This window comes from Paramormyrops kingsleyae, chromosome 6, assembly GCF_048594095.1.
Source record: "Paramormyrops kingsleyae isolate MSU_618 chromosome 6, PKINGS_0.4, whole genome shotgun sequence".
Lineage (NCBI taxonomy): Eukaryota > Metazoa > Chordata > Actinopteri > Osteoglossiformes > Mormyridae > Paramormyrops > Paramormyrops kingsleyae.
The window spans coordinates 17449870-17474577 of record NC_132802.1 but is presented as its reverse complement, the minus strand read 5'-3'; the positions used below and the strand labels follow the sequence as shown (position 1 = coordinate 17474577).

Here is a 24708-nt window from a genome sequence, read left to right as displayed (position 1 = left end):
GGTACAATATCAGGCTGTGTAAAAAAGGCTTGAGTAATTCTGTATGCAGATGCCTAAATTCGGGTCCTGCCAGTCTGCAGTTTTGGAAAGATGTAGCTAAGCACTGAGCAGAGATGAGAGTTCAGTACCATCACGGTTCCCCCGGAGGCCCTGCTTGAAGCAGCTTCCAGCATTTATTCCTTTTTTCTCCCTTCAGCACCTGGGCTGATCCGGAGGCTTCCTGCCTGCCTGGTACCTGAACTTCTGCCTTCATCTTAATGACATGTGGCTTTAAGAGATTGGAGGTCCCAAGTTTCTCTAATTGTGTGTGGGGGTGTGTCTGTGTGGGGGGGGGGGGGGGGGGGTGTATTAGGATTATATAGGATTAAATGACACACAATGTAATAAAAACCTGTTATTTTGACATAGTGGGGCCATTTTTCAGGTCCCCACCAAGATCTGTGACTGCAATCAAAAAAGTAAAAATGCCAAAAGTCTCATATGTAGTTTGGTTACTTATGGTTAGGGCTGGGTAGGGGTTAAGGTCTTCATACTGGGATTAGGGTTTTCCCCATAGACATGAATGGAGAGTCCCCACAAAGATATAATTACAAATCTGTGTGTGTGCGCACGCGTGTTTGTGTGCGTGTGTGTGTGTGTGTCCCCTTCTGCGTGCCCTGGCAGCCTAGCATTCCCCTCTGCTAATGCAGCATCACTTTGCCAGTCTTATCCGATCCCAGTCCTTATCCCAGTACAGATTCTCTGCAGTTGTGAGGAGGGAGAGTGGCATGTGTAAGACGTATCGAGTTCAGTGCCAGTTTATGCGTATCTCCAAATCCACTTTTATGGACAGGGTGTGATTCCGCGATCTGTGTGGATTTTTGTGATTTACGCTTTTTTCGCCGCATATGTCCAGCTAATATATGAACTATCCAAAGGGGTTTTCTTTTATATAATGGCCCTTTAGTTTTAATACATGCCTAGGAGGGCAAAATAAACCCAGTTTCCCATAATGGTTTTTTATTTCATGTTCTGGGCACTTGCAGCAGAAAGGAATGGAGGGTGACATGCAGTATGTCTCAAAATCAGCAAGGAATGTCCCCTGAGGAACATGTGTGAATTATAATTGTAACAGTTTAATGAAATCCTGGTGACTTCTTTATTTATTTCTTATGAGAGAGAGATTGGTTGATCACATTCTGTCCACAACACAAGAGAGTATTGGCTTTATGGCACCCCATGATGAATTTGTTGTGGCAGCCCCTGGAAGTGGGATAAATGAAGGTGCAGAGTGCCTCCTAGTGGTCATTTTCATTCTTGCAGTCTTTTCATATGTGCCCAAAGCTGTGTTTCGCTATTCATCCAAAATATTACTGTTGAATTTTATGTGTTTTGTTTCACTTTGAGAAGCAGAAATCAATATGAAAACTGTTCAGCCCTGCGAAAAGACATTTGTTATTTTCTGTGATATGGAGCCGGATTGTGATCACTCCTTATGCTTACAGTGAGAATACAGTGCGATGTTGATTCCATCCAGGGCAAACCTGAGCCTTCTTCTGCCATACAGCACAAGGCCTGACAAGTCAAGAACTCAGTCCAGCTTCTCTGCGGCTTCTCCACGCTGGCATCTTCTGCAGCAGTTTCACGTTCAGCAGCTCAATTTGCAGCTATTTATGCAGTGCTAATCGGCTCTGTACTTCCCTGTGATTTATTTTCCTTGCAGCTACTGCCTTTATGGAGCTGGTTTAAGGGTTAAGCTCGTGGTTGCTCTCAAAAGCGAGCAGCTCCTCAACTTTAAATGAACAGGCCAGGAAAAAAAAGTCATGCAGCAGATGTGAACGCAGCAGATGGAAGGAAAGTAGGACATCTATTCTGGATAGGTAAGGTGGGGGGGGGGAGGTGCGCTAGTTTCTACCACGAATGAAGAGTTTGCTTGTGTGAGCGGCTGCTGCACGTCACAGTAGGAGGCTCTGCCCCCGCCTTCCGCACTCGGGCCCTGATTATCCACCATAAGCCAGCAGGTCCTCGTTTACTCAGCACGCAGGGAGGAGCTTCCGGCTGCGCTGTTGAGGAAATCCCAAACAGAACTCCGTCTTTGGTATGGGAGTCACACAGGTGGTGTAGGGAAAGTGGGAAGGTGACAAGGGGGGCCATACCTGAGCCACCATAAGTACGGAAGGGTATACTGGGATGTGCTCAACATGAACTGGCCAGCTGCAGCCGGAGTAGGATCTCCTGCCTGCAGAAGCAGGAGACAGAGAGGAAGGGAGAAGCGAGTTGGGGTGGTGAAAGGAATTTCAAAGAGTGGCAAGAGACCTCGAGTACAGAGAGGAGAGAGTGCGGCAAAGGAAGATAGATGAGATATAGAAACAGAGAGACCAAGGAAGAGGGAGGCAGCTTGATGGAGTCGAGAGGGAGGAACTTCAGAAGAACTCGTCTCCTGGCGTTTGGTGTTTGGGAGTCTGCATTTTCTTAGCATGACTGTTACGTACACAGATGTGAAATGTAAAACTACGAATATGATCTGACGGCAGTTTAAAAAGTCACTTAGAAAGACCTGGGTCGTTATAAATCCTGCTGGGTGATATCTTAATATCTGAGCACTTCTTTCCCGAGTGTATGCCTCTACCTGCAGGTGGAAGTAAATGCCATCAAACCAAAAATACATTCAAATATTTATAACATATTCCTTATGTTAGCCTCCTTATTTTTTATTTTTTCATGCTACGACTCCTTCTGCATTGTGCACGCACCATCCGTGGGTGGACAGCGTGTGTGTCGTGTTTTGAGTTTATGGCGCATTTAGGCTTGCAGCGTGCCGCAGATGCAGGCCTGACATCACGCAGTGTCCTATCCATGCGGTGGGGGCAGGCTGCAGTCCCATTGGCTGCCATTGCTTTCAGTAAAACAGAGCTCTGGACGGGTAGGTGGGGCTGCTTATCCTTCATCGTTCACTAAACTTTGTGCAAACCTGAAGCACAATGGAATGACTTCTCATGCCACAATATGAATATTCAGTCATTATAGCAGGTGCGATCGTGCTACTCAGCTCTCAGTAAGGAAATGCCAGTTTGACTGCGTTCACGGAAGCTGATTCCTTGCCCCATTGCACTGTGGCCATTAGAGTAGGATATTTTGTATATTATGTATATTTATCTCAAATTAAATCTCCACATTTTGATCAAATCTACAGTATGCACAGTAATTATTACTCTTGCAAATTATCATACTCACACTTCCAGCACTTCCACAGGCACATACTGTTTGGTTATTAGGTTTATTATTGTTTCATCCCTATTACTATTATTATTACTACTACTATTATTTTTAATTATTGTTATTATTGTTTCTATTGTAATTGTTATTATTCTCTTCTTAGGTCGTATGCATCTAGGATTGTTAAGTATGGGTGTATTACTGGCCGCTAAGATTTCCCTCAGGATCTAAATATCCTTCTGTCTGTCTGTCTAACTATCTATCTATCTATCTGTCTGTCTATCAGTCTGTCTGTCTATCTAATCCCACAGTACCGTGACCATTTACTGGCATGTTTATGTAGTAATAACAGCCAGCAGTATTATACAGCTACTAGAAATTTGTACTATGACTTATGTCCATTAAAATAACTTGGCAAAGCAAATTATTAAGGTAATAAAGACTGGCTTATAGTACATAAATATTTCCTTGATGTTTGGTTACATGGCAGAATCCACAAGAGTTTTAGTTTCTCACAAACTTCTGATATGTGTGCCTGCAGCCATAAACATCATTTATGATTCCTACAGAAGTCGTCAGGTTATTCACACGCCAGTATTGAGGGGTGAAATTATGTGGGAATGTGATGTACCACATAGGGCTGGAAGGCTCTGGATTAACTACACTTCTACAGAAGTCCCCTTTTAAGTATTAGGAACATGTGTATGCATGTATATATACATATATACTGGACATTTATTTTTTAAAATGTCACACTCTTACCTACATACTCTGGTGGTCTTAATGAATATGCATATACATCATTAGCATAAAGGCCAACCTTATTCCCCCATAGTGGGAGACAGAAAACCTTGCTTAAATAGCAGCTTATTGTTCAGTCATTCATTTAAGGAATCAGTTCATTTAAAAGCATGATTCATTTAATGTAGTCGCTGATTAAACTGCTTCGGCCCTGGTTTCAGGGAATATACCCCAAGCTCGACGACACTCCTCACCTGGAGAGTTATGGTTAAGCGCGGCAGCGGGGCTGGTTTGGATCTGGCCCCTCTGCGCCAGTGCAGAATTTCACATCCTGCTTGGGTTTCCTCCCACAACCCTAAGACATTTGCTGCTGATGAGCCAGTCACTGCAAAGTGCTGTTAGCGTTACAGTGTGTCCCTGAAAGGACTAACACCGGTGCCTAGTGGGTGTAATTTCTGCCATACTTTTCTCTGACTCAGAAAAAAGCAGCCAATTCTGACAGTATATGAACATATATAAACCTGAAATTTGAAATGCAAGCTCTAGTTTGAGGTTAGGGTTCACCTGCTTCAATTCTGTTTCTTCTTTCAGATTTTCGCATTATCTTCATGTAAGAAGATGAGGCAGAGAAGGTGTCTGTGACAGTCTGGCTGCCACAAAGTGCACCTCTGTAGACTAAAGAAGCTGCATAAATATGTGCTGATAATGTCTCACCCTGTTGTCCCCCTAACAAACACATCTTTCTAAAGGGATGAGTTGAAATGATTCATCCATTGACTCCCGTGCTCCCTGACTCCGCCAGAATCGTCCGTCTCGCATGCAATGATTATATTGCAATTGGAACTTGAATTGGAGGATGACTGAAGCTCATGGGACTTTCTGAGCAAACAATCATCTCTGACTGATTTTGCTGAAGAGTAAAATTCCACTCAATTTGAGGGTTTTATTATCTTCAAACAAATTTATGGCTTAATGTGAAGATTGCCCTGGAAATAGCACTTGCAGTACTACAGTACATATCTGCTAATAATAGGCCATGAAGCACTGCATTGCTTAAGAAACTTGGTCACACAGTATGTTTTGCTCACTTGCCCAGTTCATTCAGTAGAATTCAAAGTTCAATTCTCCTTTCACCCCTGTGAACAATCATATTCATAATCATTTGCATAGATGGGAACAAATATGAACGAAAGAGACGTCTCACCAACCCATTTCCTGTGTTGGATGATAATAACATTTTTAATATACTGTATATATATATACCCAGTATAAGACAGTATAAGGTATACCCACTGACACACACACACACACACACATATATACATATATATATATATATATATATATATATGTGTGTGTGTGTGTGTGTGTGTGTGTCAGTGGGTATACCTTACCTTATGGGGACACAATGTCCCCACAATGTGATGAATACCTGTTTTTTTTCCCTCAACAAAAAACTGTGACTAAAATGAAAAAACTACAAATGCTTTGTTACTTATGGTTATGGTTAGGGCTGGGTAGGGGTTAAGGTTGTCATAGTTAGCGTTAACATTTCTGCCATTGAATGAGCAGTCCCTGATATGTTTACCCAACGTGTGGGTGTGTGTGTGTGTGTATATATACACAATGCAAATGCACAGGTAAGGGTAGAAAATCAGAATGCTCATTAAAGGACGAGTTCAGGCATCAGCTCTTTCCCTTTATCTTCTGTTTTCATCACCTAGCCCTGTCCTTACTGGCCATCATGGGTAATACTTGGTAATCCGCCACAAAGAGGAATTAGAAGCTTGGTAGGTTCTGTATCTCCTTTGGAACACCTTGTTCCTTTCAGCAGATACACGCTATTTCCTATTTCTGAATATACCCCCTGTGCCTAATGAGGCCACCAGTCGACTTTCAATGCAGCCAGTTCGTGTTTGTGGTGCAGGGCTTTCAGGTATATTTTTTATGTTTTTCCTAATGATCATTGTGTCTTGGTGGGAAATTAACCTTTTGTACGGTGTCTTGTGTGTTAGTTAATCTGCTGCTTTTGTTGCGGATTCTGCCCTTTCTGCCTTTCATGAATCCCCAGACCTGCTTGTTGCATGAGATAATAGCTAATTGGCCATTCCGGATTTGTACGCTGTATGATGTGCACGCAATGTCCCCAGCATTCCGGATGTCTGGAATTCTTTATTCACATAAAGAATGATGATTATACCTTCTGTTTTTGGAAGACTCATTGTTAATTGTGACCATTAACCAATAAAAATACTTAACCAAAAAATCTTGTTTTCTTTTAGAATTGCATAATAATAATTTAAATTTTTAAAATATACATATGTATGTGTGCAACTTTTATATAAAACATTGACCTGTTACAAAGATTTTTACAAGTGTTTTATGGTATTTTTGAGCCTAAAATGGCTTATGGGATGTGGGGGGGGTTCTTCACTTAATTTGGAAGAAAGTACTCTTTACGTGTCCAAAAAAAAACAACAGTGTTTTTATTCAAAGGGGTGTAGAAAATACTAGGCTATAATTTTTTTAAATCATCATGCACAGTATGACTTCTGGAAGGTAGGCCTGCCGCTCGGCCTGCCGCTTGCCCAAAAAATTTAACCCAATTTTGTGGTGGAAATTGGGGGGTTATACTCATCTAATTCTTAACGCTGCACATGGTAATAACCAATATCTGCATACATTTCTGAGCCCGTGTCTTTTATAATAATGCATAATAAGTCTCTCATTACAAATTTATTCTCCTGTTCTTTTTTGAAAAAAAAAAACTATGCTTTGTGCCATTTACATATGTATGTATCAGGTAGTTTTTTTATTAATTTGCCCTTTTTTAAATCCAGTAACAATTTAGTTACAACTAGCATTCACATACTTCAGAACTATTTGCAGATGGCTTGATCACAGTCCCAAGACTCCAGCGTCTGGCTCTATCGATACATCTTCTGTAGATTGTGTAAACTCGATTTAGTATTCCGTGGGCATGTTAAACTAAATTTTGTGCACAATTTAGTACATCATATGCATGAAATAAAGTTAATTAAAAGCTGTCCTTGGGCCCTCCAGGGCTCCGTCGTTATAACTGAGTATTTTCTTAGTTATACCGATTTCCTTCTGAGATCAAATGTTACTGGGACCTAGATTTTACACACACAACCTCCAGTTAGCTGGAAAAACTGACCCACAGGTACAATGGGGTATATATAACATTTGTATAATGCACCAGATCCTAGCAAACAAAAATGAAATATTTAATTCATTTATTCATATTTACAGTATATACAAGGGATTAGCTGCAATGAACAAGAACAATATTTATAAGTCAAAATATTGTTATCCATGGCTCTATCACGTAGAGTTTACCAATTAATATTTTCTGATGGCTAAATTCACATTCTCGATGGTTAAATGTCATTAATTACTTTGCTTTTCAGATATACACACACAGTTGAGAGTGAAGCTTGAGGTCTGAATGCAGGGTCAGGTCATTTATCTGGTTCCTCTGGAGATCTTTGTGGCACTTGCCTTAATGTGATCAGGCTCATCAGATTTGCACCTGCTATTTCATGCACCACCACTGACTTGGTCCAGAGCAGAGGTCTCCAACGCCGGTTCTAGACCTACTGTCCAGGAGGTTTTCTATCCTACCTGGCTTCTATCCTACATGCCCCTTTCTGATGTGTGAATACTTCTTTCAGAGGTCATTAGCATTAACAAAGAGTAAAGTTAAGTGTGTGCAATTAAAATTTAGCCATTTGCTTCGTGACCTGAGTGCTCTACATTTAGCAGTGGTGACTTATGTCTTAAAGGGTTGAATCTAGTAGGGCAGGTTTCTGAGGGATGTTGCTGTGGAAACTCAGGAAGAGCCCATCAAATCAGTCTTTGTCCAAACTGCTACCATTGCTAATATGGAACAGAAAATGAAATTAGTTTAGATGAACTTCAGGGCCATTCCTTAAGAGGAAGCGAGCAGAGTGAATCCCCTCTTCAGTACCTTTCAGAGATTAGCAGGTTTCAGGTTCAAGTTTCAAGGTTTATTGTCACAAATGTTCGGAGGAACACACTGAAATTCTTATTGTAACAGATGCAGGGTAAGGCATAGAGTGATAGAACGAACAGCAATGCGACGTACGACAAGATAATGCAGGACAGAAGTGTGCAATATGAGAATGAGTAACAAATAAGGAATAAATGTGGGCAATGGGACCACAACAGAAAAATAGCAAATGGACCACAGTATACAAAAAATATGATTCAGATGAAGTCCCATATCTCTCGCTAATCTGCGTTTCCTGGTTCTGTGCACTGTTGGCCCTCTGCAGATCTGCCGAAAAAGATAAAGCGCTGGTGAAATATTAGCAAGAAAACAAGATATGAACATGTGACCTTTCCGGGTTTTAACACATAACATACCACTTACACTCGTACCTGGACATTCATTTGAAGTCGCAGCCTAGCGTGACTCCTTAACACTTTTTTGTTTGTAATGTGCTTTTGCTTAACTTGTGCCTTGATTTGGCCAAAAGCATCTAAATAATATAAATGTAAATATGTCTGTGTGGCCTGTTAGATTTGTCAGCATCAGGCAGCATCAACTGTGCAGTGAGAGTATAGGGACAGGAGGCCGTGCAGTGAGAGTATAGGAACAGGAGGCCGTGCAGTGAGAGTATAGGGACAGGAGGCCGTGCAGTGAGAGTATAGGGACAGGAGGCCGTGCAGTGAGAGTATAGGGACAGGAGGCCGTGCAGTGAGAGTATAGGGATAGGAAGCCTTGCAGTGAGAGTATAGGGACAGGAGGCCGTGCAGTGAGAGTATAGGGACAGGAGGCCTTGCAGTGAGAGTATAGGGACAGGAGGCTGTGCCCATCTTCTGGTCAGGCTCAGGCACATGAAATAGTGAAGTGAATCTGCAAGTACTTGTCCCCAACATCCAACCGAAAGTGATTCAATAACTCTGTAATTAAATGCCCAGGACAGGGATCAGTCTGTGGCTGTAGCTTTGCCTTGTCTTTTTAATTCCTGGAGATGTTTCTCATTAAGGTATCTGGCAGCAGGCCGGCTGCCTGCCCTTCCTCTGCGCGTGTCATTAATCGAGCAACAATAATGGCCACTTACTTAAGCTGTACCTCCCTTTGTTCTCTTCCAATCAAAAGTTTCTCTCGCAGGTCTGTGTTTTTCCTGGTTCTGTGCACTGCAAACATTCCAAATAATGATCAGTCTCTATAATGTTTGACAGGTCAATTTATACATGTAGAGATAAGTCCATTTACAAAGTTATTCTCCTCTTTTCCTGAGTCTTTTTCCTTGCTTTACATTATCTGCATGGCAAGGCTGAGGGTTTTTACCTGTCTGTAGGGTTATACGAGATCACAATATATATTGTGCAACAATAGATAAATGTCTGTCATTTCATATTATGCTCTATATTTTATTTCTTTGTGTCATAAATCATACTCTTTATGGCAATTTTTCAAAGCCGAAGTCATTTGGATGATGATCTATACCATCTGCCCGATATTTACCTCACATGTCTGGACTTGCGCAGCATTTTCGAGCATGCATACACCGCAATACCTCTTCTGTCTAGTGGTGGGTGAAATTACTCATTTTTGGAACATAGTTCGTTTGATTCAGTTCACATAAAAAGTTTTGTTTTGTTTCATTCACGAAGCATTCAGTGGCACTTCCTGTTTGCATAAAATTGGTCTGAAATGCTTGTGTTCCAATATGTCAAAAATACCCCATTATTTAGGCTAAAAACTATTTTGGAATAAGTTAAATGCCTCCAATAAGCTATGTGAGAAAAATAATATTTGTTATCGTGTTATACAGTAGTCTTAATATAGACAACACTGTACCTTACCTATTCATATTTATTAAAATTTCAAATCTAACAGTGCATCGCATAGTCAACTAACAAGTCCAAATATTAATGAACCTTGGTTAAAATCAATTTAAATTGCCCTTGTAAAATCCAATTGCAGCATACAGGAAGTTGCCGCACATGTAGGCTGTATATGACACCATTGCTGTATTTCAGTCATGAACATAAGAACATAAGAAATTTACAAACGAGAGGAGGCCATTCGGCCCATCAAGGTCGTTTGGGGGACTGAGGTACAGGTTTCTCTTTCATTCATGACCAAGAGGTAGTCAGCCTGATTCTCGCATTCACCCACTCACTTACCAAGTCGCTGACTCCATCTGAACTAGAGACCCAAAGGAGTGACCGAGTTGGTAAATCAGTCAGTGAACGAGGGGCTCCCTCATTAACCCACTCACTCACCAACTCGCTCAGAACGAGAGAACCGAAGGAGTGGTCGAGTTGTTGAGTTAGTGGGTGAACGAGACAGCAGGCATATACGTTCAGTCGCAGTTTTAGTTTCCAGCCAATCATATGCTCGCTTACAACATGGTCTTATATGCCTCACTGGCCAAAGTCAAGGAGGGAAGCAGCTTTCAAGTCACATTTCTGAGGACAAGTGGAAGAGCGTAGGATAGGAAACCACAGTTTAGCTTTAGTAGCAAATTTCCTACTTTCCAACAGCCTGTTGTATTACCCTAAGGTGCCAAATTACTGTTAGGAATCTGAGGCTAGGGTTAGGGTTAGAAAAAGTATGCCATTTTCAGGCATCATAATGTGTTTTACTTTTACAGGACTGCACCCCCGTAGGATGGGAATACACAGTTTACTATGCTTTAGTAGCATATTTCCTACTATCCAACAGCCTGCTGTATGACTGTAAGACCCTAAGAATGACTCTGTGCAGGGAAGTGAACTTCAGCATGTTGTTCCCATAAGGAACTTGTTCCCTGCAAACTAATTGTTCATGAATGTCACCTCATTACTTCTAGTATGGCCTGATTCATTCATTATTCCATTTTACGGCAAACCATAGTTACCGAAATCTACTGTGCTTGTTCTGTTGTTTGGTGAGATGTTAATGATTCCACTTACTGATAAAAAAAATCATTATTTTTTTTTATTTTAAATGTTCACTCCGGTCGTCAGTTTCTAGGTTTTGGATTAACACTCTTACCTAAATATTCCATATCTTAAGTATTAGTTTATATTTACATCAGTTTAAATAGTTGCTATCCAGCGACAGGTTTTTAGCATGCATATAGTTTTGGTTCAGTCTGAACTGAAATATGAAGTTTGGCATAGTTTGAGTTTGTTGCAGCAATATTTATATCACTCCAAATCAGTGGAGTGGTAGTAAAATGGAAAAAAGAATATCATACATTTTTGTAGTTGCTGCAGGATAAATAGTGGCAGCCATCAGGGACATAAATAGCCCCCCATTGTGACTGGGGCACATTCAGACACAAGTTCACCTTTTTATATTTTACACATTAATATTTTATATTTTGTTATATGCTTAATTGAAATTTTGCATAAAGGTTCAAAATAAAGGAGAAAAAGAATCAAACATGAGTAAGTACTTTTTATTTGTTGAGTATATACTTCAAAATATAGTAAGAAATAAACCTTTCCATGTGGTCATTTACTATAACCATTTATTCATTGAACTTACGAAAAATGTGCTTTATCATGATATGTATCATTATGGGGATATCAAATGACCTAAATCAGGATATGAGGTTGCACAGCCCTGTGATATAAAGGATAAGTAAGATTAAAAAAAAAAGGAGAATAATCTCCTGAGAATGGCAAGGGGCTCCTCACTCAACTATGTTTTCATGCCAAGCTGTGCAAGTGAGGAGTCTATCTAGAGCAAGGTTGGCCATGATGGGGTTCCAATAAACCAATAACTGGACCAAAATTATCATACAAATTATGCTTTTAATTAGATGAAGTTTGACAAACTCTTGTGTGCGTTGTTATCGACGGCCTGGGCACTGATGCCCAATTCAGATGCACAGTCATACTTAATATTGTAACTGCCAGCTCTAACTCAAAATATACTGAAAATCAGGCAAGCAGGGGTGTAATTTGAAGTGATAACACTGGAAAGAGGGCGATAGGCTGAAGAAATGAGGACCACAGGAAAGTTCCTCAGAGGCGGTTGGTGGGTGGAGCCCCTGCCACGTCTCCATCTTCTTAAGACCTACGTCTAGATTATTGCAGCAAAATGCAATGCAGTCAGCGCAGCTCTGGCTTTTAGAGACACAACGTATCAGCAGCAGAGTGATGCCACTGTGCCACAGTTAGTAGAAGTACATCTAGGTGAAGTCCATCACATGAAACTGTCATCTAAAGAGTGGATGGATGTAAATACGTAGATTTGCCTCAGACTATTCAGAAGGGACTAAATCGCACATGTGCAAGTGCGTGGGAGTTATAGCAATGGTGTCCATGGTGTCCATATCATCATCTACGAAGAACCTATGACTTGTGAATGTACTTAGCCTTGATTAGGATACTTAGCTAAAGTGCTACAATAAATATCCATCTAAAACTGTTTATGTGTTTGTGTTGCATAAATGGGGGGCGGGCGGGGGTGATATCCCCTGCTTCTTTGCATTAATTTCCAATATTATTTTCAGCATACGCAAAAAAAATTATAGAAGCACTTCCTTAATGAGCACCTGGGGGAAATGTTTTATTAAGAAGGTGAAAAATAATCATGAACGTTCAGGTTAAAAAAAGTGCACACGCAACTGATTTCCCTGGATGAAACAAGATAATGAAAGAGCACAACCTACTTGTGTCAAGTTCTTATTCATTAGCAGGGTAGGGGCAGAGTCTGCCTTTTATTGGGGCACTTATGTCCTTCATGGCAGCGCTGTTCCATATGAGGGTGAGTTTAGCTGCCTTAAAACTGTCTAGTTAAGCCAGAATCGCATCAGTGAAGGCACTGCTGTTTCTGTCCTCGGTTAGTTGTGGCAGGTATGATTCTCCTGGCTTGCTGGTTTCCCAGCACATAAAGCCTCATGCGTCATGGGAATCCCCCCGAGAACATTGAGGAACTCAAGCTTTCACCAGCGTAGACACTCTTACATTCATTTTTACATCATTTTCATATCTACCACTTTAGGTGTGAAAAATTTGTGTGCACTACTGGTCTTACGGTGACAGAGTTGTAATTAACAAAGTGGAATTAATGAATCAGGTGGCAGATTTCTAACAGAAATAAGTTTAACTAAAAAAAAATCTTTACAGTTTGGGGTGAGCTTTAATCTCTTCTGATTATTAGCAAATGCATTACCTCAATGCAATGGTGCAATTACTGTATATCTATCTAGTCCCAAATTTCCAGTGATATGAGTGGGGGTTAAATTACTTTCGGTAAAAGGAGCCCCTTGCATTTGCATTGTAATCTGCTGAACTGTTTATGTGTGTCAGAATTTATGAATATAAATTACGGTAAACATACAAGCCCAGGAATCCACACAGATCTGAAATTTATAAACCCGGGTATGACTGACACCATGGCGATTCCTAGCGAATAACGGAATGCCATATCCCAGGTAACCTCAAAACCGGACTGAGAAAATTGCAGCCAGAGGAGTTTAAAGCAGACACTCCAGGAAGGGAAAATTTTAGTATATGTCTGCAGAAGGGGTGCAGAGGTAGATGTTTGCTGTATCCTTTGAACTAACGGTTCCTGAGTGCGAAGCAGCAAACTGCATAAAAATACATTAATTAAATTTGACAGTATGTCTGCAGTTTCATAATTTTTCATGCATTAAGACAGACAGATAGATAGATAGATAGATAGATAGATAGATAGATAGAGATACTTTATTAATCCCAAAGGTTTACAGTTGCTCCACATACACATTTAGAAAGTAAAAAGACATTTAGACAGTGACAATAAATAACAGACCACAATAAACCGTGCGAAGAATGTCAGACGTAGTATTCACAGTGGGTATTGTATTCACAGTGGGTATTGTATTCATCGTGGGTATAGTATTCACTGTGGGTATAGTATTCACAGTGGGTATTGTATTCACAGTGGGTATAGTATTCACAGTGGGTACAGTATTCACAGTGGGTATTGCACAGTGTACAAATGAATGATGTATCTGCATTACCTTACAGCACACACACAGGAGGTGTGCAGCTCGGCTGTTCAGAAAGATGCAACTTCTACAAAGTACATTTTAATACTTTGGCCATCTTGGAGTTCAAGACTTAAAAAAAAACGTCAGTGCACATGGGATTATTTTTGGTTATTTATATATTTGCTCACTAATACAATGTGTTATGATATGCAGTTCGAGGTCCCATGCAATATGAAACCTGCTGATACACTGGGAGAACATGCACACCCAGTAAAAAAAAGAATATCTGAACTGAATCGCCAACACCCAGTTAACAATGATGTAACTACTGAACAAATCAGAATGTGTATCTAAACTCTGAGGACAGAAAATGAGCTGCAGCAGCTTTATATACATAAATACTTATATATTAATTAAACGCTTATACTGTATTCATAAACTTATGTTTTTGTATTTATGAGCCATCCATAAATATATTTAAACAGTAATTTGGTCCAGCGTGTACAGAATAATCAGATGAAAGAAACTGTAGAGAATTTTGGAATACAGGAAACATGCGGGGAAGATGAAGCAGATGTGGAGGGTTAGGGATTAGGTGAAGCACGTGTCTCTATCCAGTGCATGGGTATGGGGTAATTAAACAGCACAGACCCCACACACTTGGCACTATTGAAGTAAGCTGATCGGTATATACCTGGTAACCTGTTAACTGGAACCTCACCAGCAAGCGTGTCTGGTGAAAGGGGACTGACCAGCACATCTTAACCCCTGAGCTGTTTCGGCCGTCCAGTGGAGGGGGAGATCTCTTTGTGATGGTTGGCGCAGTGCTGCTGTCATGCTCCAGTGTACTACAGCAAAAGGTGTTGCCTGTGCAGGTGAACGGGAGGGATGTTTCCAGAGACACTCATCAGCAGGCCGCGGAGGCCTGCTGCACAGCCGGCAACCCACAGTGATTCAGATCTCACGGCAGGTCCACCTCACCATGGCACCCAGTGGCTCGAACCCCGAGACCCAGCGGATGGAAGCTGGGACGCAAACAGACATCACAAGTAAGCTCCTCATGGCCCTCACCAAGACGCCAGTCCCTGAGAGTCCCGTGGGTGTAGACCAATTACTTCTCCAGGTTAGATGAGTGACACTTAGCTAGTCCAACCCATTTGAACCTGCTAACAGGGTCATAACCTGTCTGGAGCCAAGCATGCTGCTTACTTACTGCTTATGTCTACTTAGCTGCAGTAAAAATGAGGCTAGGCCCCTCCTTGAGAATGGAAAACTCCCAAATTGACCTCATAAGAGGTGCTCACTGATGTGACTGTCCTGAGATTAGACGCATTTACTGTAGAGCTGGCAACGCAGACCCCAAGAGAAAAGCAAGAGCTGAACAGTGTGCTACTTCATTGTTAATGCCGGCAAGATTTAATCATCCTTGTTGTTTGGAATATGTACTTCCATCCATCTATCCATCCATCTTCCATAAGGCTAATCGAGTACAAGGTCACACTGAAAGTAAATAATGCCATCCCTAATTCAGTTACAAAAACCTTTGTTTCATCACTAATGCGGGGCTGAACTTTTTAAGTGGACCACCACATTTTGGGAAGAGTTTTTTTTTTAATGCAGCATTTGAAATTTGTAGTCTTACATCGATCTTGACACGTCAAAGGCAAGGACAGAGATTCTGGCAGGCGTGGGGAAAAACTAAAGGGGCTTTATTAAAGGAAACTACAGACAGGGCAAAAGGAAACAGACCACAGGGGGGTGAAAATGGGGTAGGGAGGATCTGGGGAGCACACTGGGGAGCAACATCAATGACTGGACTGGGGAGCTCAAGACAGGGAGGCACTATATACATCACTGACGAGGGAGCAGACGAGAGGCAGCTGGGGTGATCCACACAAGGGCTGTAATGAGAGGAAAGATTACCTAAGTAAGAGGTGTGGCTCATTACAGCCTTACAATGGAGAGAACAAGAGGGAAGGAATGCAGGGCATGACAGATCGCTACATCTCGTGAGTATATTGAGGAGAAAGCTCAAAATATCTCCATCGTCAGTTTGCAGTCGGAATCAGTTCTTCCTCAAAACTCTGTTGAAGCCATACATTAAAATAGGCAATCATATACCCAAGACAGTACCGTCACACACACAAGCAGAGGGTCACAGGTCTGATTGTATGTTATGTTGATGCATTTTTGCTTCCGCAGACAGTCTCCCAGTCATTGGCATTTTGACTCCAGTGATTTCCGCAGGGCAGGCAGCAGGAGGCTGAGAGAGAGGAGCTGCAGCATGTGGTACTTAAAATCAGGACTCAAAAGAATTCAACCACCATCGCGCTCTCAAATGCAGAACCAATCCACCCCATTTTGCCTACAGCAGGCGTGGCCAATCTTATCCGCAAAGGGCCGGTGTGTATGTGGGTTTTCGCTGCAACTCCCTAATTAGATTACTAATTAGAGGACTGATTGGCTGAAGAGTCCTCACACCTGGGTTTGAACAGCTGACCTACAGGTTATCCCAAAAACCTGCATACACACCGGCCCTTTGCGGATAAGATTGGGCACCCCTGGCCTACAGCAAAGACAAAAGTCTTCTGGCTACCACACTGACATTTCCATGAAGCAGGCTGGTGTTCATCTGCACTAGGAAATGACGTTGTATTAGGTGTGTCTCCGTGGTTTTAAATGCGCTTGTGCTGTGGGGGAGCTAAAGCAGATATGCCCTTGGGTGTACATGAGTGGGGGGGGGGGGAGAGGGTGTGATACACATTTAAAACACAGAGGTGAGCATTTAAGGGACGGAAATGGAAGAAAACAACAACCTTTAAGATCCCAGGGTTTTCAGAGAGGTGCGTCTTCTGCGATCATCTCAGCATGATCAGCTGGTACAGATTACCTGCTGTACTGCTATCGAGTCTCTCACTTGGGATGCCATTATGCCAAGGAGGGTGTGAAAGATGTTGAGTGGTAGCCAGCATCAGGTGACATTGCACAGATGACATTGCACAGAATGCAATGCTTTTGGGTGCCAAGTAACTGCCTGAAGGAATAGGTGTTTTTTGGCACGCATAAGGACATTATCAAGTTAATAAGCAGTGCAACACCAAAGACCACACGTTGTTTTTTGCAGTTTTTCTCCCAGTTTTTCCTCCTGTAACCTATTGGCTCTGATGTAGTTTATTTTATACTGCCGTGCCGCTAATTAAATCCACAGGTCTAGTGCAGAACTCCAGGCAGATGTCATTGTTGCCCTCTAATCCCTCTTCCAAGATGGTTTAAATTCAAGAAACACGTGCAGTTATGTGCAGCATAAATTAGTTTTATATTATTGATTTGGCAGATTTTTCAGAACGTAGTTCAGTACATATGCAAAGAAGGAAGAATGCTATCTTAGGACCTAAAATCCAAAAGGTAAATATCAGGCAGTGCGTTGTGTGCACTGAAAATGCACCGTATGTAGCATCCACTGTACAGTATGTAGCATCCACTGTATGTAGCATCCACTGTATGTAGCATCTACTGTATGTAGCTGAGGTACTTTTCTCATCTGAGTTGGTAGAAGTAAGGAAACCGTGTCTATTACTTAAAGTCAATGTCAAATTGTAGACTTGGGGTTATAAATATAATTTAAGAAATTATCAGGTTCTGCTCATGTTTATGGTTATAGATAGGTATTGTGACAGCAGTTTGAGATGTTGAGGTCTTTATATCATTTGTAAAAGCATTTAATTTATTGAGATTTTGTCATTTTTTCAGGGTCTATCCACCCTTTGCTTCCTATGGAGCTTTTATTACAAAGCATTTGGCTTGGAAGCCAGCCAAAAATAACCAGGAAATTATAAACCCCAAATTCACTAAATACTTAACACCTTCAGTCTGTATCCAGCAAAGGTGTTCATGGGATCAGTGAGCAGGAGGAATTAATACAGAAAACAGAAATGTGCACTGATATATCCAGTGTGCTAAACTGATGATAGATTTAATGTGTAATAAACATTTATTTTTTCACCCTAAGCGAGTGAGTTTTGCTTTTTGTTACATGGACTCATTCAGTGCTGTTCCTGAGAGGTTTAGTTACAGTTATTGGATACAGTGCCTTGTAAACATATGCAGATCCTTGGCGAAATCACATATGTAACTGGAAAACAAAAGGATGCTTTGATATTTCCTTCCACATGATATTATAATACAAAATAATAATACTCAAAATGAAAGTTAACATGGAGTTTTACATCCAGAAAAATAGATTTTAAAATATTTTATTTCAAATATATTTTATTTAAAATCAATCTTACACTTAGTAGATGATGCACCCACCTTTTGCAGCAGCTTCATCGTTGAGTATTTTTAACACCAGCTTAGTGTAGTTTTCGCCCATCCCTATTGGCTAATCCATTCAAGCTCTGTCGGGATGCTTGAAGATGCCTTATGGTCAGCAGTTTTCAAGTTTCGTCACAGATTCTGAACTGGATTCAGATCAGAATTTTGACTGTGTCAAACACTCACTCTTTATGATGCTACCCCAGGGAAGCTTTAGCCCTCTGTTTGGGATTGTTGATCTGCTGAAAAATGAAGATGTCATCTTTAAAGTTTTTAGCATTTCACCTGCATTTCACACTGTCCATTCCCCCTTTAGTCTCTCCATGCTTTCCAGTCGCTGCTAGTGAAAATGAGTCTGACAGCATGATGCTACAGCAGATGAACACCGGAAACCTAGCTTGATTCATGGAAATGTCAGGATTGGGCAGCCTCAGTGTGATATACTGATTGTGTTACCTGTGTGATGTGCTGGGTTGGGTCTGTGCCAAACATGAAGTTAAACATTTTTGGGTTACACTTTACATTTCATGAATAATGTAGTAGTACACGCTTACTTAATGCATTAATTAACCAGTATCAGTCTTACATACTTATCCCATGCTTGTTCATCATTAATTAATCATGACAGTTCATGTATTTCATTTGGGAACCATATTAGTTAACAGTTAATAGATTAGTTCATAATGGTAAGACTTCACTTGAGGGGCTAAAATGACTTAACTCATTTACTTCTCAGGAACAAATCATGAACTAATATAGGTTTCCTCATGAAATACATGAACTGCCATGAATGATTAATGATGAACAAGCATGAGATGAGTAGTTAAACAGTTACTAGCTAATGGTCCTCCATTTGGACGGCTGGCCTGATCTAGGTAGTGTCTGTGCTGTCTGATGCTTCTTCCACCTGTTGATGATGGAGTAGATAGGGCTGAAGGAGATGCTCAGAGACTCTGGGTTTTTTGTACCCTTCTCTGTGGTTTGTCGTAACTTGATCTTTGACTTGCTTTGAGAGTTTCTTGTTCTTCGTAGTGTCTTTACTAAAGATTTTATTACCAACCTGAGGAACCACACAGGTGTTTTCATCTTGTGAACCTTTGTTGTGAGACACTTTTATTGCACAGGCCCCTCAGCTAATTTCATGACTCATTATGGTAGTTTTGTGCAGCTAAATTAAAGTTTGTCACAATGAAAATGTCTAAATTATTGAGCCAGTGTAATATTTCAGTTTGGCTATTTTGTGATGTAAAACTCATGTTGACTTAGAGTATATCATGATTTTTAATTAAAATAGACCTGTAAAGATGTAAAGCATCATTTTTTAGCCTGTAAAATGTGTGATTTTTTCAAAGGTCTGAATTCTTTATTTAGTATCATTATCATTATTATTATTATAAGAAGAAGAAGTCTTCCATATATTATAGCGTAGGTGGGATTTGTATATCCCAACTTGTTCACGGGCCGTGTTTGTAACTGTTATAGTTAATACTTGTTATTTCCCATTGTGGCATGTGTGTTTGCCCATGTCATGCATGAAGTCTGTCTGATTCTCATGTGTCTGCAACCCTGTATAAATCTCCCACTGTGTGTGTATCTTACAGTCCGCTGTCTGCCCTCATTGGGTTTCCCCTGTTCTGCCTGGTTCTGCTGCTTGTTCAGTGTCTGTGTTAGTCCTTTTAAGGGCTCTAATGAAAGAACCGCGTTCCTCCCTGCAAGAAGCCTCCTCGTCATTTGTCGCCGCAGTGCCATGGTCTGCCAGTTATTACAGTATAATGTATGAAGTAAGATTAACTGTTCTAAGACCTTTAAAATTCCCTTTTTTAAAAACAAAAGAATGGACACAGGAGGATTGAAGAGCTGTATGCATTAATATTAAAATGCTGCTGAAGTTGACGGCTTCACAACATTTATTTGACATTATGTGCATATTTTTTGACAATCGCAGTTATTTTTTAGATTGATCCAGACAGCATCACAGCCAAAGACGGCCGAGGCCAAAAGGGAGTTAGAAATGAACAGGTACAGTGCAAACTCATCACTACTGGACCAGATGTCTTATCCTGTATCACTGGACTGGCTGTACCTTATTCCCACGTCTATACTGCAGATCACTGGTATTGAAATCCAGCACCACAATGAGGCTGTGGGCCTGCTTACAATCAAGGAGATGAGGAGTGTCTGTCTGTTAGTTGCCCGACCTGAGAATTCAGCAGACAGCCTGTCCAGCCAACCCAAATCATGTAATACGAACAGGAGCTCCTCAGAACCCTAGAGGGACCTGCCACTGACAGTAATGAACTGACGAGAGTTTGGTTGGTCTTTGAACAGCACTGATGGACCTTAATTGTAATAGTCACATGCTGTCTGCTCAGTTTGCTGAGCGATAGGTGGACAGCACCTGGAATTGCTTCCTCCATGACCTGCCCATCAACATGCTGGAGGAGTCACCACACCAAGAGGCCGTGCAGTTAACCCCCTTCCCCCCCCTCCCCCCACCTACATCTCAGCAGGTGAGTCTATCACTTACAGTATGTAGCAGGTATAACTGAAACTGGCACAGAGAGGGGGCTAAAGGGAGTGTGATTGTTATCAGCAAGTTTTGGCGTGTCGGTATAGATAGAGATGATTTACACTGAACCAGTCCATCACAGGGCCATATAGGGAACTGCTTCAACGAAACAGACATTATTCAATGTGGCAAAATTAGACTTGCAGGTTTGTCTCTGTGCTCCCTATTTTACTGCTCTACTTAAATAGAAATTGCATTTGCAACATGAAGGAGTCTCCAGGCACCAATAATGATCTTCTTACTCATGATCCTCCCTGCAGACCAACTTCCCAGCTTTAGTCGGTGTGATAAGCTCATATGTTATCATGTCATTGTCATCCTTGTTTACAAAAATCAGTACTTAGTGTCTCTCCTAGCTTCTAAATGTTAAAATTAGCCTAGTTTCTTAACAACTGATTAACTATGAAATGATGATGTCTCCAGTCACCACTGGTTGTTTTGTTGGTAATTAGGTCCTGTTTCTGTGCTGGCTGTTAAAACAATACCTGATCACAAAGAAATGTATTGCCTTTGATACATTGATCACTATAATCAATAATGAACTAATGATTAATGAGTTGGAGTGACCTTTAAATTTTATTTTTTAAGTAAAAATATGACGGGACCACAGATTCAGTGGCAACATTGTCCAGCCACCATGAGAAGCACGGTGGAGCTGTATGAAGAGATGAAGAACCTGAGCTCAGAGCAGGAGAATATGGCGGATGGCAGAGTCACGCCCTCCGTCACTAAGGCCTACAAGCAGGATTGTCTGGGACGCAGACTCTAAGGGTGTCCCCGCTGGCGAGGGCAAGGTCTCCCAGTAGCTGCTGGAGCTGAAATGCCAGGCGGGGGAGCGTCAGGACGCCGGCCGGGAGCTGGAGCTGCTGAGAGCGGGGCTGAGGTGCTACAGCTAGAATGCCTGGTCATGGCACAGGTCCGCCAGAGGCAGCGGCTCAGCGAGCCCTGGGCCATGTTCACCATCGCAGGTCATTGGTTCCAGAAGATTACCTGAGATGGTGGACAAGGGTAAAGCGCAGCAGCTGCGATGTAGGGAGGACCAGCCACAGCTTAACATCAAAGTCCCAGCACACATAGACCCAGGTCACAGTTATTACAGGAATCCCTGAGGTCACAGGGTCTCCCCTGTCCCATTGCCAGAACTCTCCCACTGCTGAAAGGGTCTTATCTCCCAGGGATACAGAAGGTGAGGGCCTGGATGAATTGAGGAAAGGATCCCTGACCTCCAAGCCGCGCTCCCCATACAAGCACACTGGCTTCCCTGCACACGCCCAGCACTATCAGAGCTACATGCAGCGGATTCAGCGGAGGTCAGCCGGGAGGCTAGACCCAGGTGAGCCCGTGGGCCCAGCCGGGACGGGCCCCAGAGGGAGAGGAACACAGGCAGCGAGAGGCCATGAAGCAGAACCGCAGGGACTGCCTAAGAGTGGGTAGGAGGAGAGCAAACCGGGAGGTGATCTTCATCCAGCTCAGTCACAGACGGATGATGAAGAAGAGGTGCAAGAAAATCTTTGAAAAACTGGAGGGCCATTCAGGAGCTGCTAGTTCATGGCAGAAGATCGGCAGATGGCGTGTGACAGTGCAGCCCCCTGCTCTCAGTGACAGTGCAGCCCCCTGCTCTCAGTGACAGTGCAGCCCCCTGCTCTCAGTGACAGTGCAGCCCCCTGCTCTCAGTGACAGTGCAGCCTCCTGCTCTGTGTGACAGTGCAGCCCCCTGCTCTCAGTGACAGTGCAGCCCCCTGCTCTCAGTGACAGTGCAGCCTCCTGCTCTGTGTGACAGTGCAGCCTCCTGCTCTGTGTGACAGTGCAGTCCCCTGCTCTCAGTGACAGTGCAGCCTCCTGCTCTGTGTGACAGTGCAGCCCCCTGCTCTCAGTGACAGTGCAGCCCCCTGCTCTCAGTGACAGTGCAGCCCCCTCTTCTCAATTACCACTGTAGGGGCACTTATGAAACATGCAGTTTAACTCAAGCCTCATGCAGAATAATGGCCCTGGAAATGTATCATGTAAATTATACTTTCACTAACCTTTCCACCATCATATTTTGTTTTGTTTAAGACATTGAAAGATTCAACAGTCCTGCTACATTCCTTAAGTTGATACTTCATACTTTAACCTGTTTTTTTTTTCTTGTAGTTGCTGTTAAAGAACAAATAATTACAAACCAACCAACCATTATTCACCAATTGGAAATGATTCAACAGTTTGGTGTTAATAACTACAGTTATTCACTCTTATTTTGAAACAGAAGTCTTACTCTACATTATCTAAAACCTCTTTTGTACACAGGTTTTTTCCATGTAACCAAGAAAAGTTATGTTAAAGTTACTATCAAGTATTAACTGTGAATTTTTACCTTGAATTTTGATAATTCTGTGGGCAAAAGGACCTTATATCCAAAGTTAGCAAACTGAATATGTTTGGAAAAACAAGACAACAGCACAGCCATACATCTGCTTATTGAATATAACTTAGCAAAGGTGAAGAAATCTTTGGCGATGTGCCTGTGTACTCCGAACACTGCAGAAAATGCTCTTCGGTTCCTCCTTATATCACTGCTGTTTAACTTTTCATTGGCACATGAAATAGCTTCCTGCGATGTTGTTCAGCAGGTGCAGAAAGGATGCTAACTGACATACTTCTCCAAAGCCTAAAATCCTGAAGTCCCTCAGATGGCATTTGAAAGCGCATTGAAATCCACCATTTGTAGGAGATACTGTATACAACAGGTTCTAAAAGCTAAACAGCATGACAAAAATGTTCCATCTTGAATTTAAAAAGCCCAAGATAAACTATTACCCAACATGATGCAATGGTTCAAGTTAGGAAAAAAGAAAATCCAGACAGCCATTGATGTCACCAGCCACATAATTCATTTGACATGCTTAGGAAAAGCACGAGAGACATTCCTATGCGGCATGACAATAAAAGAAGCCATACAGCCTTCGATTAGTCAGCGGAAAGGCCAGGGAAACTGTACACTGGCTAATCTAATTCCCTTATTTATATCAAGATGACTTTGCATATTCCATTTTTAACAAAATATATTCTAATAGCAATCTAAGAACTGCTATTAATGCAAGGGCTTTTAAAAAACAGCAATTACACAATATATTTCATAAACCCAGAATGTGCAGAAAGTTTTGTGCAGTATCAGCACTAAAAGTACATACAATCAGATGTGATTATTATTGATGTGATTACAATTTAATTGAAAATGTTCCAATTGTTAGTACAATGAGAATCCACTCAGTTGTATATGAAGTGAAACTGTTTATCCTACTGTTGTGTTAAATATATTTCCTTGTATTTATAACACTTTAAATTAGTTATCTATAAATACATACAATTACAGAATTACATACAAAACATTTAATTACACATTAACTAAACTACAGAAATGTAACATTGTGTAGTTTAAGAAGGTTGATGTGTGTGTGTGTGTGTGTGTGTGTGTCTTTAATTTTATTTGAAAATGACAATAAGGTTCAATTTATATATACACACACATACATACAGTATATCATGTGGCTCAGTGGGCTAAGCCTTTGTGCCTATAATCAGCAAGTCACCAGTTCAAAACCAGCCTCAGCACGTCTGAGGTAGCGGACAGCTTGCTCTACAAGTTGAGGGAGATATAAAAAGAATTTCGCCGCAGGGACAATAAAAGATCAATTATATATATCTAAACTTAAATATAAAAGCTTGTCTGATCTTTCTCAGTATCGGAATAACAATTATCATGCAGAAGAATCCATGAATTTACATGAGAACCTGTAATCATGATGATTAGCATTTAATCAGCCGAAGGTAACTGACAACAAAGGCATCATAAAGAAATATAATCTACACATATAACTGATATAAGCACAGTTACTGGACATCTGGGTCATGGAATTGTGATGAGACATTTGCACTGTG

The 24708-nt window shown here is 41.5% G+C and overlaps 1 long non-coding RNA gene across 1 annotated transcript in view; it reads left to right on the top strand.

Moving 5' to 3' along the window:
* Window positions 1-20453, top strand: part of LOC140591891 (uncharacterized) — a 43878-nt gene extending 23425 nt beyond the window's left edge. Inside the window, exons 2-3 of the long non-coding RNA XR_011992203.1 lie at window positions 14783-14956; window positions 20178-20453. This is a non-coding gene — a long non-coding RNA (uncharacterized lncRNA). The remainder of the gene's footprint in view (window positions 1-14782; window positions 14957-20177) is intronic.
* The last annotated feature ends 4255 nt before the right edge of the window (window positions 20454-24708 follow it).